Below are 14,159 nucleotides of genomic sequence, written 5' to 3' on the forward strand. Positions count from 1 at the left end.
GTACGTTCATCTCTAGGAGACTTAACATCTCCCTCTTGAGCGGTATGACGGCTGCGTGAGCCCATGGTGCTCATACTTGCTTGCTATTGTCTGTACAGATGAACATGGTACCTTCAGGCGTTTGGAAATTGCTCCCAAGTATGAACCAGACTTGTGGAGGTCTAAATTTCTTTCCCGAGGTCTTGGCTGATTTCTTTTGATTTTCCCATGATGTCAAGCAAAGAGGCACTGAGTTTGAAGGTAGGCCTTGAAATACTTCCAAGTGTATACCTTCAATTGAAATGTCAATTAGCCTATCAGAAGCTTCTAAAGCCATGACATCATTTTCTGGAATTTGCCAAGCTGTTTAAAGGCACAGTCAACTTAGTGTATGTATACTTCTGACCCGCTGGAATAATCTGTCTGTAAACAATTGTTGAAAAAATTACTTGTGTCATGCACAAAGTAGATGTCCTAACCGACTTGCCAAAACTATAGTTTGTTAAAACCTCTTAAGCTTACCCCCTCCTTTTTCGAACATTCTGTAAAAAATCGCACAACATTTCAGCGTCCTGCTACTCATGCCAGGAATATAGTATATGCATATGATTAGTATGTGTGGATAGAAAACACTCTGAAGTTTCTAAAACTGGTTAAATCACGGCTGTGACTATAACAGAGCGTGTGTTTCATCGAAAAGCGCAAGAAAAACTGGTCACTGAAAGCTGAAAATAATTTCCATGCGCCACTTGCATGATATTGTTTAAAGGACACCAAATTAAATATGGACACGGATGCAATTCCTACAGCTTCCACACGATGTCGCCATTGTCGTCATTTTCCTGAGAGTTATTTCTTGGGAAAACAAAGGAGGGGGATTCCATTTCTTCCGGTCTCTGACAGGATGTTTTGGAGGAACGTTTTCCGACCATGATTTCAAGACGTGGAGCTATTGAATACACATCGCCCCGTGATCATTTTGATAAATTATAAACGTTTACTAATACCTAAAGTTGGATTACAAAAGTATTTCGAAGTGTTTTGTGAAAGTTTATCGTCAACTTTTTTAATTTAAAAAAATGACGCAGCGTTTTGAAACAACAATTCTGAATTACACAGTTTCCATAGATGGCTATTTTGGGTATATATGGACCGATTTAATCGAAAAAAAGACCCAATAGTGATGTTTATGGGGCATATAGGAGTGCCAAGAAAGAAGCTCGTCAAAGGTAATGAATGTTTTATATTTTATTTCTGCGTTTTTGTGTAGCGCCGGCTACGCTAATTATTTTGTTTACGTCGCCTTCAGGCATTTTGGGGTGTTGCATGCTATCAGATAATAGCTTCTCATGCTTTCGCCGAAAAGCATTTTAAAAATCTGACTTGTTGGCTAGATTCACAACGAGTGTAGCTTTAATTCAATACCCTGCATGTGTATTTTAATGAACGTTTGAGTTTTAACGAGTACATTTAGCATTTAGCGTAGCGCATTTGCATTTCCAGGTGCCTACTTGAGACGTCTGCATCTCAAGTAGGATCAAGAGGTTAACAAGAAATGTATGGAGTGGTTGAAAGATGAGTTTTAATGACTCCAACCTAAGTGTATGTAAACTTCTGACTTTTGCTTTTTTTTTTTGCTTTTTCTTTGCAACTCTATCTAGAAGGCCAGCATCACGGAGTCGCCTCTTCACTGTTGTGTTTTGCGGGTATGATTTAATGAACCTGCCAATTGAGGACTTGTGAGGCATCTGTTTCTCCAACTAGACACTAATGTACTTGTCCTCTTGCTCAGTTGTCAGCCTCAGCCTCCCACTCTTCTTTCTATTCATTGTTTCTGGCCAATTTGAGCCTGTAATAGAACCCACAAATGCTGATGCTCCAGATAATCAACTAGCCTAAAGGCCAGTTTTATTGCTTCTTTAATCAGAACAACATTTTTTCAGCAGTGCTAACATAATTTCAGAAGGGTTTTCTAATGATCAATTAGCCTTCTAAAATTATAAACCTGGATTAGGTAACACAATGTGCCATTGGAACACAGGAGTGATGCTTTCTGATAATGGGCCTCTGTAGATATTTCATTTAAAAAAATGCCATTTCCTGCTACGATAGTCCTTTACAACATTAACAATGTGTACACTGTATTTTTGATCAATGTTGATGTTATTTTAATGGACAATTTTTTTTATTTTCTTTTAGAAACAAGGACATTTCTAAGTGACCCCAAACTTTTGAACAGTAGTGTATGTATTCAACATATTCACTTGATTATTATGGGTTATTATGAGTAGATGGGGAGAAAAACAAATTTCATCCACGCTGTAACACAACAAAATGTGGAATATGTCAAGGGTTATGAATACTTTCTGAAGGCACTGTAGACATTAAGAAATACTGGACCCAGAGTAGAATCTTGCGGGATGCCTTTTATTAAATAAGGGATAAATAAACAAAGTGATTGTTGTAAGTACAGTGTGTATTCTGTTAGGTATACTTTGAAAACAGTACTTCAGAATAAAAAACAAATTCTCTTTTGCTTTTGACTTCTCCAGGTGCAAAGTCATTTGGCTTGTTCTCCTGCTTCATTAATGGGGAGGAGAGGGAACAGAGTCACAGAGCCGTCTACAGGTGAGATATACCTTTATTATCATCATCACATCATTATTGTCTTGGTCACCATCATCGTTGTTGTCAACTGCACTACTGCAAATGAAATTTGGCAGGTATTTATACAAAGTGACTTATTAAGAACATACTTCAGTATATAAACTGAGCAAAAAAATAAACGGCCCTTTTTCAGGACCCTGTTTTTCAAAGATAATTCGTAAAAATCCAAATAACGTCACAGATCTTCATTGTAAAAGGTTTAACTTCTTGCGACTCCAAACCCGTATCCGGGAGCGTAATCATAGCCTCAAGCTCATTAACATAACACAACGTTTCCTATTCATGAAAATCGCAAATGAAATGAAATAAATATATTGAAACACAAGCTTAGCCTTTTGCTAACAACACTGTCATCTCAGATTTTCAAAATATGCTTTTCAACCAAAGCTACACAAGCATTTGTGTAAGAGTATTGATAGCCTAGCATAGCATTAAGCCTAGCATTCAGCAGGCAACATTTTCACAAAAACAAGAAAAGCATTCAAATAAAATCATTTACTTTTGAAGAACTTCGGATGTTTTCAATGAGGAGACTCTGTTAGATAGCAAATGTTCATTTTTTCCCAAAATATTATTTGTGTAGGAGAAATTGCTCCGTTTTGTTCATCACGTTTGGCTAAGGAAAAAAAACAAAAATGCAGTCACTACAACGCCAAACTTTTTTCCAAATTAGCTCCATAATATCGACAGAAACATGGCAAATCATTAGAATCAATCCTCAAGGTGTTTTTCACAATTCTATTCGATGAAAAATAATTCGTGGCAGTCGGTTTCTCATCAGAGGCAAACGAAAAAATACTGCAGCTGGAGATTACGCAATAATTGCGATGGAGGACACCAAGCGACCACCTGGTAGATGTAGTCTCTTATGGTCAATCTTCCAATGATATGCCTACAAATACGTCACAATGCTGCAGACACCTTGGGGAAAACGTGGAAAACGTAAGCTGACTCCTAGCTCCTCCACAGCCATATAAGGAGTCATTGCCATGAGGCGGTTTCAAAAAATGCGGCACTTCCTGATTGGATTTTTATCTGGGTTTTTTCTGTAACATCAGTTTGTGGCACTCACAGACAATATCTTTGCAGTTTTGGAAACGTCAGAGTGTTTTCTTTCCAAAGCTGTCAATTATATGCATAGTCGAGCATCTTTTCGTGACAAAATATCTTGTTTAAAACGGGAACGTTTTTCATCCCAAAATTAAAATAGCGCCCCCTAGTTATAAAAGGTTAAACATGCTTATTCAATGAACCATTAGAAATTAAAATAAAGATGCCTATGGTCCCTGCTTATCTACGTGAATTTGCTTTATGCATGTTGCAAGAAGACTACAGATGTGGCCAGGGCAACACATTTTAATGTCCGTACTGTGAGACGCCTAAGACAGCACTACAGGGAGACAGGACGGACACCTGCACAGGATCAGTACATCCAAACATCACACCTGCGGGACAGGTACAGGATGGCAACAGCAACTGCCCAAGTTACACCAGGAACGCACAATCACTCCATCAGTGCTTAGACTGTCTGCAATAGGGTGAGAGAGGCTGGACTGAGGGCTTGTAGGCCTGTTTACAACAAAAGCAAAAGCAGGTCTTCACCAGACATCACCGGCAACAACGTCGCCTATGGGCACAAACCCACCGTCGCTGGACAAGACAGGACTGGCAAAAAGTGCTCTTCACTGATGAGTCGCGGTTTTGTCTTACCAGGGGTGATGATCGGATTCGTGTTTATCAATCAAGGAATGAGCATTACACCTAGGCCTGTACTCTGGAGTGGGATGGATTTGGAGGTGGAGGGACTGTCATGGTCTGGGGCGGTGTGTCACAGCATCATCGGACTGAGCTTGTTGTCATAGCAGGCTATCTCAACGCTGTGTGTTACAGGGAAGACATCCTCCTCCCTCATGTGGTACCCTTCCTGCAGGCTCATCCTGACATGACCCTCCAGCATGACAATGCCACCAGCCATACTCCTCATTCTGTGAGAGATTTCCTGCAATACATGAATGTCAGTGTTCTGCCATGGCCAGCGAAGAGCCCAGATCTCAATCCCATTGAGCACGTCTGGGACCTGTTGGATCGGAGGGTGAGGTCTAGGGCCAGATACTGACTGTTACTTTTGATTTTGACCCCGCCTTTGTTCAGGGACACATTATTCATTTCTGTTAGTCACATGTCTGTGGAACTTGTTCAGTTTATGTCTCAGTTGTTGAATCTTGTTATGTTCATGCAAATACTTACACATGTTAAGTTTGCTGAAAAGAAACACAGTTGACAGTGCGAGGACATTTATTTTTTTTGCTGAGTATAGCTTATGTGGGAATTGAACCCACAACTACATCCTAGCACTGATTAAACAAAGACCTCTAACGTCATACTTATACAGAGCACTTTGGTAATCCTAACCACTAAAGTAATTGACCGTTTGCACTTCAGCCTTGCTTTGTAGTATTTAGTAAGGTTTCTTGTAAAGTTATCCTCCATGACAAATAGATTTAACAGGCCAAATGAGTCTCTTGGAATCAAGAGCAGAAAAACCTATGGATAGTTGCGTCATTCCACAAATAGGGAATTTTATGTTTTCAGTAGAAATTGTGCACGAATATTGCATCCAATCCGGAAGTGCCCCATATTTTGAAAGCGCTGCATGCCAATGACACCTTATATGGCTGTGAATGGGCTACGAATGAGCTTACGCTTTCTACGTATTCCCCAAGGTGTATTTTTACGCATTTATGTTGAAGAATAGCCATAAGGGACTACATTGAGCAAGTGGTCACATGATGGCTCCCGCAGAAAATCTTGCGTAAAGTATAGAGGTAGCCATTATTCCAATCGCTTCTAATGAGAAACCAATTGTTCAGGTGGATATATTATCGAATAGATATGTGAAAAACACCTTGAGGATTGATTCTAAACAATGTTTGCCATGTTTCTGTCGATATTATGGAGCTAATTTGGAAAAAAGTTTGGCGTTGTAGTGACCGCATTTTCCGGTCGATTTCTCAGCCAAACATGAAGAACAAATGGAGCTATTTCGCCTACAAAAATAATATTTTTGGAAAAAAGGAACATTTGCTATCTAACTGGGAGTCTCGTGAGTGAAAACATCCGAAGTTCTTCAAAGGTAAATGATTTAATTTGATTGCTTTTCTTATTTTCGTGAAAATGTTGCCTGCTGCTAGCAGGGCATAATGCTATGCTAGGCTGTGATAAACTTACACAAATGCTTGTCTAGCTTTGGCTGTAAAGCATATTTTGAAAATCTGAGATGACAGGGTGATTAACAAAAGGCTAATATATTTCATTGGTGATTTTCATGAATAGGAATATTTTCTTGGGATATTTATGTCCGATGCGTTATGGAAATTAGTGTCAGGCGATGATTACGCTCCCACATGCGAGATGTGGAGTTAGTAGAGGCGAAGAACACTAAACAAACTACCAGCTATCTAGCTCAGAACTGAAGCATTGTCTGTTGACTTGATAGGTTGCACAGAGCCTTTTCTTGCGCCTACAGCAGATTTTTTTTAAATGTGTATTTTACATCAAATTGTTCAATAAATAACTGCATTTAAAACAACTAGAATTGAAATTGTATAGTTTTATACATACTTGTAAAAATACATAGAAAGTGCTAACCATCCAGCTTTGGAGTAGCTAGGAGATATTTATTCCATGCTTTTGAGAGGAGTTGGCTACTGTACCTTGAGACTTCCAGCAATTGTGCTAAGCTAACTATGATCTAATGTCAATTATCTTTAAACTAAGCATTGGGCTAGTATCCAAAAGGTTGCTGGTTTGAATCCCCAAGCCGGCAAGGTGGACAAATCTGGAGTCATAAAATCAATTAAATAAGAATGTTATTTGGCAGGTCACAGATCGGCTCTCTGAAAAATGAGACCCCCAGACCTCTTAAAAGCAAAATATACAATAAAATTTTCAATAAATATTGAGTGTTTGACTGATTTGGACACAGATTTTGCCAAACCAACGGGCTGCTCAATACGCGTCATTTGGTGTATTGTTGGTCTGTGTTCAACAGAGAGGGCAAATACTACAGTGAAATTCATGGAAGTACTACCACAGAAATGTTTCAATTTGGTGATCCTTTTACCATTACTCGTAACTTCATCATACATTTGAACAGTATAAGACAAGTAATCCTTCATGTACTGTCATGCACCCTCTGTTTAGCAAAACAAGGGATTAAAACACGCTTATATTTTGGGTTCTGGTGGCGTATGACAGTTGAACTAAGCTTATGATACAAGTTATATTCTTCAAGAATCAATGTATAATTAATTCAAAAGTTTAAAAAAAATGTATGTAGCAACTGCAGATTACTCCTTTAAGGAAGACACATATTAAACAGTTTGATCATGATGATTAAACCAAATGATTCATGACACATGACACCAAATGACACATGACACAGCAGGAGTATTTCTTAGTTATGGTGTTTGACCACTATGAGCAGTTCAGTTGTATATCTGTATAAGCTGAGTGCACTGTATCTGTTACCAGCCAAAGTACACAGGTGTGGACTTGAATGTTACACAGTTAACAAATTGTCTCTCTAAGCATGAACAGGTTCTAAAATCTGACGTGTTGTTCTGTCTGGTTATTTGCCCCTGTTTCTGTGATGGCTACAGGTTCGTCCCTCGCCATGATGACGAGCTGGAGTTGGAGGTGGATGACCCTCTACTGGTGGAGGTACAAGCAGAGGATTACTGGTACGAAGGCTACAACATGCGTACAGGCACCCGCGGCATCTTCCCTGCTTACTACGCCATAGAGGTCGCCAAGAAGCCAGAGAGCATCAAAGGTTCAGTGCTTTGATCCCTGCTTATTTAGACAGTGCTAAAATGCTAAATGAGTATTTGCAGCACTTTAAAGGGGCCATCTGTAGTTCAAACAATAACAAAGCCAACACCCTGCATTTGATTTGGTAAACAGCTGAGGGATGGGACTGGAGAAATGTAACCACTCATCAGAGCTATGGATGCAAGGACTGACCATTCATGATATCAAAATGATAGCCTCAAAACATGGTAAAAACTATGTAATAGGCTATGTAACTATTTACAATTAAATTGTTTATACACAGTGGAGTAAAACAAGCTGATAGTTTTGAACTAAACTCATGAGAATATGGAAGTAATATTCTTCAAGAATCAATGGGTCTACAGTATATAATTATTTGAAAAGTCTAAAAATGAACGTAACAACTGAAAATTGCCTCTTTAAGGAGAGCAAATATTAAATAGTTTGACCCTCATATAATCAAATGATTCAAGCACATGACATGTAAGTAAAGTCATATTTCTTTGCCATGGTGTGTAACCAATCACAGATTGCCCCTTTAAAGAACACTATTGTGTTGACAGCTCTAAAGGTGAAGATATTGATGCACATTACAGTATTAATGGCATTGAACCAACCTTGTGTAGAGCACTTTAACCCTCCCGTCTGTTCCGGGTCAAATGACTATTTAACATATTTTTTTCAACCATGACCCTTCATCTGCTTACATAAGTATAGGTCTCAAACTAGCAAAACACGTAATGAAACAAATTAAATAAAAATTAAACCCGGTACCGGAAAAGTGACATGATGTCCTGGGTAGATTTTATCCGCAATTTGACCTTGAACTTGGTCTATATACCTATATACACTGCTCAAAAAAATAAAGGGAACACTAAAATAACACATCCTAGATCTGAATGAATGAAATATTCTTATTAAATACTTTTTTCTTTACATAGTTGAATGTGCTGACAACAAAATAACACAAAAATTATCAATGGAAATCAAATGTATTAACCCATGGAGGTCTGGATTTGGAGTCACACTCAAAATTAAAGTGGAAAACCACACTACAGGCTGATCAAACTTTGATGTAATGTCCTTAAAACAAGTCAAAATGAGGCTCAGTAGTGTGTGTGGCCTCTACGTGCCTGTATGACCTCCCTACAACGCCTGGGCATGCTCCTGATGAGGTGGCAGATGGTCTCCTGAGGGATCTCCTCCCAGACCTGGACTAAAGCATCCGCCAACTCCTGGACAGTCAGGCTACCTCTGGCGAGCACATGGAGGGCTGAGCGGCACCCCAAAGAAATGCCACCCCACACCATAACTGACCCACCGCCAAACCTGTCATGCTGGAGGATGTTGCAGGCAGCAGAACGTTCTCCACGGCGTCTCCAGACTCTGTCACATCTGTCAAGTGCTCTGTGTGAACCTGCTTTCATCTGTGAAGAGCACAGGGCGCCAGTGGCGAATTTGCCAATCTTGGTGTTCTCTGGCAAATGCCAAATGTCCTGCACGGTGTTGGGCTGTAAGCACAACCCCCACCTGTGGACGTCGGACCCTCATACCACCCTCATGGAGTCTGTTTCTGACCGTTTGAGCAGACACATGCACATTTGTGGCCTGCTGGAGGTCATTTTTCAGGGCTCTGGCAGTGCTCCTCCTGCTCCTCCTTGCACAAAGGCGGAGGTAGCGGTTCTGCTGCTGGGTTGTTGCCCTCCTATGGCCTCCTCCACGTCTCCTGTTGTACTGGCATGTCTCCTGGTAGCACCTCCATGCTCTGGACACTACGCTGAAAGACACAGCAAACCTTCTTGCCACAGCTCGCATTGATGTGTCATCCTGGATGAGCTGCACTACCTGAGCCACTTGTGTGGGTTGTAGACTCCGTCTCATGCTACCACTAGAGTGAAAGCACCGCCAGCATTCAAAAGTGACCAAAACATCAGCCAGGAAGCATAGGAACTGAGAAGTGGTCTGTGGTCCCCACCTGCAGAACCACTCCTTTATTGGGGGTGTCTTGCTAATTGCTTATAATTTCCACCTGTTGTCTATTCCATTTGCATGTGACATTTATTGTCAATCAGTGTTGTTTCCTAAGTGGACAGTTTGATTTCGCAGAAGTGTGATTGACTTGGAGTTACATTTTGTTGTTTAAGTGTTGCCTTTATTTTTTGGAGCAGTGTATATAGAGAGGTAGAAACAAACTGCTTACTGCACAGAAATGGTGCAACCATGATGATCACATACAGTAGATATACGTGATCACATATAAATGGGAGTTGACATGTCATTCTCATTGAAAGCAAGTCTGATAAGATGTAGATATGTTCTATGTACAATATGTCTATTCTCCCACTCCATGAGTTACATTTTTGTGTATTTTTACATTCAGTTCTGCACAACAACTTCAAACAGCTGATAATACATTATGTTTGCAGTTCTCACTAAAGTCATGCTCCAATGAGCGCTTCATTAGGTAGATAGCCAGCTAAACTTTTCTTCACGCTAATCCTCCAACAACCAGGCTAGAGATTGAATTTCAGAAGTCTAAAACTGTACGCACAAAAATGATAAGCACAGCATGACAAAAGGTAAGTATGATATTCTCATATACACTACCGGGCAAAAGTTTTAGAGTTCTATTTTGTAAATTGTAGAATAATAGTGAAGACATCAAAACTATGACAACACATATGGAATCATGTAGTAAACAAAAAAGTGTTAAACAAATCTAAATATATTTTATATTTGAGATTCTTCAAATAGCCACCCTTTGCCTTGATGACAGCTTTGTACACTCTTGGCATTCTCTCAACCAGCTTCACCTGGAATGCTTCTCCAACAGTATTGAAGGAGTTACCACATATTCTGCTTTTGCTTCACTCTGCAGTTCGACTCATCCCAAACCATCTCAATTAGGTTGAGGTCGGGTGATTGTGGAGGCCAGGTCATCTGATGCATCACTCCATCCCTCTCCTTCTTGGTAAAATAGCCCTTACACAGCCTGGAGGTTGTTGGGCCATTGTCCTGTTGACAAACAAATGATAGTCCCACTAAGCCCAAAGTAGATGGGATATCGCTGCAGAATGCTGTGGGAGCCATGCTGGTTAAGTGGGCCTTGAATTCTAAGTAAATCACAGACAGTGTCACCAGCAAAGCACCCCCACACCATAACATCTCCTCCTCCATGCTTTACGATGGGAAATACACATGCGGAGACCGTCCGTTCACCCACATCGCGTCTCACAAAGACATGGCGGTTGGAACCAAAATTCTCCAATTTGGACTCCAGACCAAAGTACAAATTTCTACTGGTCTAATCTCCATTTCTCGTGTTTCTTGGACCGAGTCTCTTCTTCATATTGGTGTCCTTTAGTAGTGGTTTCTTTGCAGCAATTCGAACACGAAGGCCTGTTAGTATAATTTAATTATGCCAATGTGCTTTCATCAGTTGAAAGCCCTTAATCTATTTTATGAGAATTTGTAAGATTTCTTGTTTGCATAAAATAGACGCAGACCAGTCTTTAAATAATAGGTAATATAATTTATTCTCGGAGCGCGCTATCACTCAAACACATGCATCAGTTTATATACAGATCATGACGTCATTACACTGCCTTAACCGAATCCCCTCCTCTCGACCGGGACAAAGTGAGGTGAAAAGTTCATTCTAACTTACTAACACACTCCCAGATAACTTTTGACCCCTCAACATTATCGATCACCACTGAACTGACAGTTTTAATTAACAGAAAACCTAGGAATGCACTCACTGTCTTATCTAAAAACCCCAGAGCTAAGTCTCAGTAGGGTCAACCATAGGCTAACGACCTTATGTGTTTACACAGTCCACAACCCATTTGTTCCTGCCTAGTAAGAATGGTGTTCATTAACTTTTTATTAATGTCCTGTCACACAATTCCTTCTTATGAACTCATATTGTCTATTACTTATAAACAGAGTATAAGTTTACCTAGATACAATTATATTTCAAATGGGGATATTGTTTATTCATTTATCCATAATAAATCCATAATAAATTCAACAAGGCCTGATTCACAGTCTCCTCTGAACAGTTGATGTTGAGATGTGTCTGTTACTTGAACTCAGTGAAGCACTTATTTGGGCTGCAATTTATGAGGCTGGTAACTCTAATGAACTTATCCTGGTAACTCTGGGTCTTCCATTCCTGTGGCAGTCCTCATGAGAGCCAGTTTCATCATAGCGCTTGATGGTTTTTGCAATTGCACTTTCAAAGTTATTGACATTTTCTGTATTGACTGACCTTCATGTCTTAAAGTAATGATGGACTGTCGTTTCTCTTTGCTTATTTGAGCTGTTCTTGACATAACATGAACTTTTACCAAATAGGGCTATCTTCTGTATACCACCCCTACCTTGTCACAACACAACTGATTGCCTGAAATGCATTAAGAAGGAAAGAAATTCCACAGATTAACTTTTAAGAAGGCACACCTGTTAATTGAAATGCATTCCAAGTGACTACATCATGAAGCTGGTTGAGAGAATGTCAAGAGTGTACAAAGCTATCATCAAGGCAAAGGGTGTCTATTTGAAGAATCTCAAATATAAAATATATTTTGATTTGTTTGACACTTTTTTGTTTACTACATGATTCCATATGTGTTATTTCATAGTTCTGATGTCTTCACTATTTTTCTACAATGAATGAGTAGGTGTACTGGTACTGTATATATAGATACACGTAGAATTGGATGTATCAAAGCTAAACAGTAACACATAACATGTTTGGAGAGAATAATGAGGTCTCACAAGGTAGATATAGGCTACAATAGTCCTTTGTAGATAGGGCATTTTACATGGAGGTGAACATCCAGGATGAACCAAAATAGACTAAACAGGTAGGACACAGGTGAGTATACTAACACAAATACACATTTGCATACACACACATCCATGCTGACTAGTTTACATGACGATTAAAGAGAGAAATATTAATAGCAATGGGGCTAGCTAACTGCCAAGCTAAACACCATACATTTCAATGGGGTCGGCTAATCCCTTTTTATCTAGCGATCTTTTTAACATCATTAAAGTAATACATGGTGAAATAATGAGAAGTACATGAACACACATTAACAAGGAATAACAAAACCTTTAAACAGGTCAACATTCACAAAGCCTCTGGACCAGACATATTATCAGGACGTGTACTCAAAGCATGTGCAACCGTCAACTGTCTTCCCTGACATTTTCAACCTCTCCCTGACCGAATCTGTAAATACCACCCTGTGGTCTGCTTGACCTACCTGTGCCCAAGGAAGCAAAGGTAACCTGCCTAAATGATGACCGCCCCGTTGCACTTACGTCAGTAGCCATGAAGTGCTATAAAATGCTGGTCAACTTGTTAAGCCTATGGGTTCCCCTACAGGAACTACACCCCCCGTTCAGCTGAAATGGTGGCGCAGGGAATGCAAAAATATTCTTAGAAATATTTAACCTCCACACATTAACAAGTCCAATACCTCAAATGAAAGATAAACACCATGTTCATCTACCCAGCGTGTCAGATTTTTAAAATGTTTTACGGCGAAAACACAGCATATATTTATGTTAGACCACCACCAAAACAGAAAAAAATAAAAATAAAATAAAATCACAAAAGCAGGTTTAAACAAAAAATCATTCACTAACCTCTTGAAAATCTTCATCAGATGACAGTCATATGACATGTTACACAGTACATTTATGTTTTGTTCGATAATATGCATTTTATATCCATAAATCTCTGATTACATTGACGCCATGTTCAGAAAATTCTCCAAAATGTCCGGAGGAATTATAGAAAGCTACGCCAGATAACAGAAATACTCATCATAAACTTTGACTAAAGATAAATGTTCTACATATAATTAAAAAGATACACTGGTTCTTAATGCAACCGCTGTGTCACATTTTTTTTTAACGTTACGGAAAAAGCCTACCATGCAATAATCTGAGACAGCGCTCAGACGTAACAATATTTCTCCGCTATGTTGGAGTCAACAGAAATACAAAATTACAACATAAATATTCCCTTACCTTTGATGGTCTTCGATCAGAATGTAGTGCAAGGAGTGCTAGTTCAACAATAAATCGTTTTGTTTCATAATGTTCAATTCTAGTGTCCAAGTAGCAGCATTTGCTACCACTTTCAGCTCAAATGCCCAAAAAATGACTTCTGGTCCAGAATAATTTTGCATCAAAACTTCCAAATTACACATCGACGAAACTGGTCAAACTAAGTATCAATCTTCAGGATGTTATAATCATACATATCGAATATCATTCCAACCGGGCAATCCTAGTTCATCTGGGGCTGACTGGAACAGACGAAGCACTCTAACGCATACGCGCCCTCAAGCACATGAAAATCTTTGCGACACTTACTACTTTTACTTCCCATTAGTTCAAAGTTCACAGCAAATGCTCCATTACACTTTCTACTGAATGAGGACATCTAGTGGAAGACATAGGAAGTGTTTCCAGATCCATAACTTGTTGGGAAGGGAGGGGGCGATGACGTCAAAGTTGCCTGCCCTGTGAGTTCTGCTATACTCACAGACATAATTCAAACGGTTTTAGAAGCTTCAGAGTGTTTTCTATCCAATAATAATAATAATAATAATAACAATAATAATAATATGCATATATTAGCAATTTAGGACAGA

At 39.4% G+C, this 14,159-nt stretch overlaps 1 pseudogene; it reads left to right on the forward strand.

The window, feature by feature from the left end:
- Positions 1 to 14,159, forward strand: part of LOC110506241 — a 72,369-nt pseudogene that overhangs the window by 37,653 nt on the left and 20,557 nt on the right.

Source organism: Oncorhynchus mykiss, chromosome 26 (assembly GCF_013265735.2).
Source record: "Oncorhynchus mykiss isolate Arlee chromosome 26, USDA_OmykA_1.1, whole genome shotgun sequence".
Taxonomy (NCBI): Eukaryota; Metazoa; Chordata; class Actinopteri; order Salmoniformes; family Salmonidae; genus Oncorhynchus; species Oncorhynchus mykiss.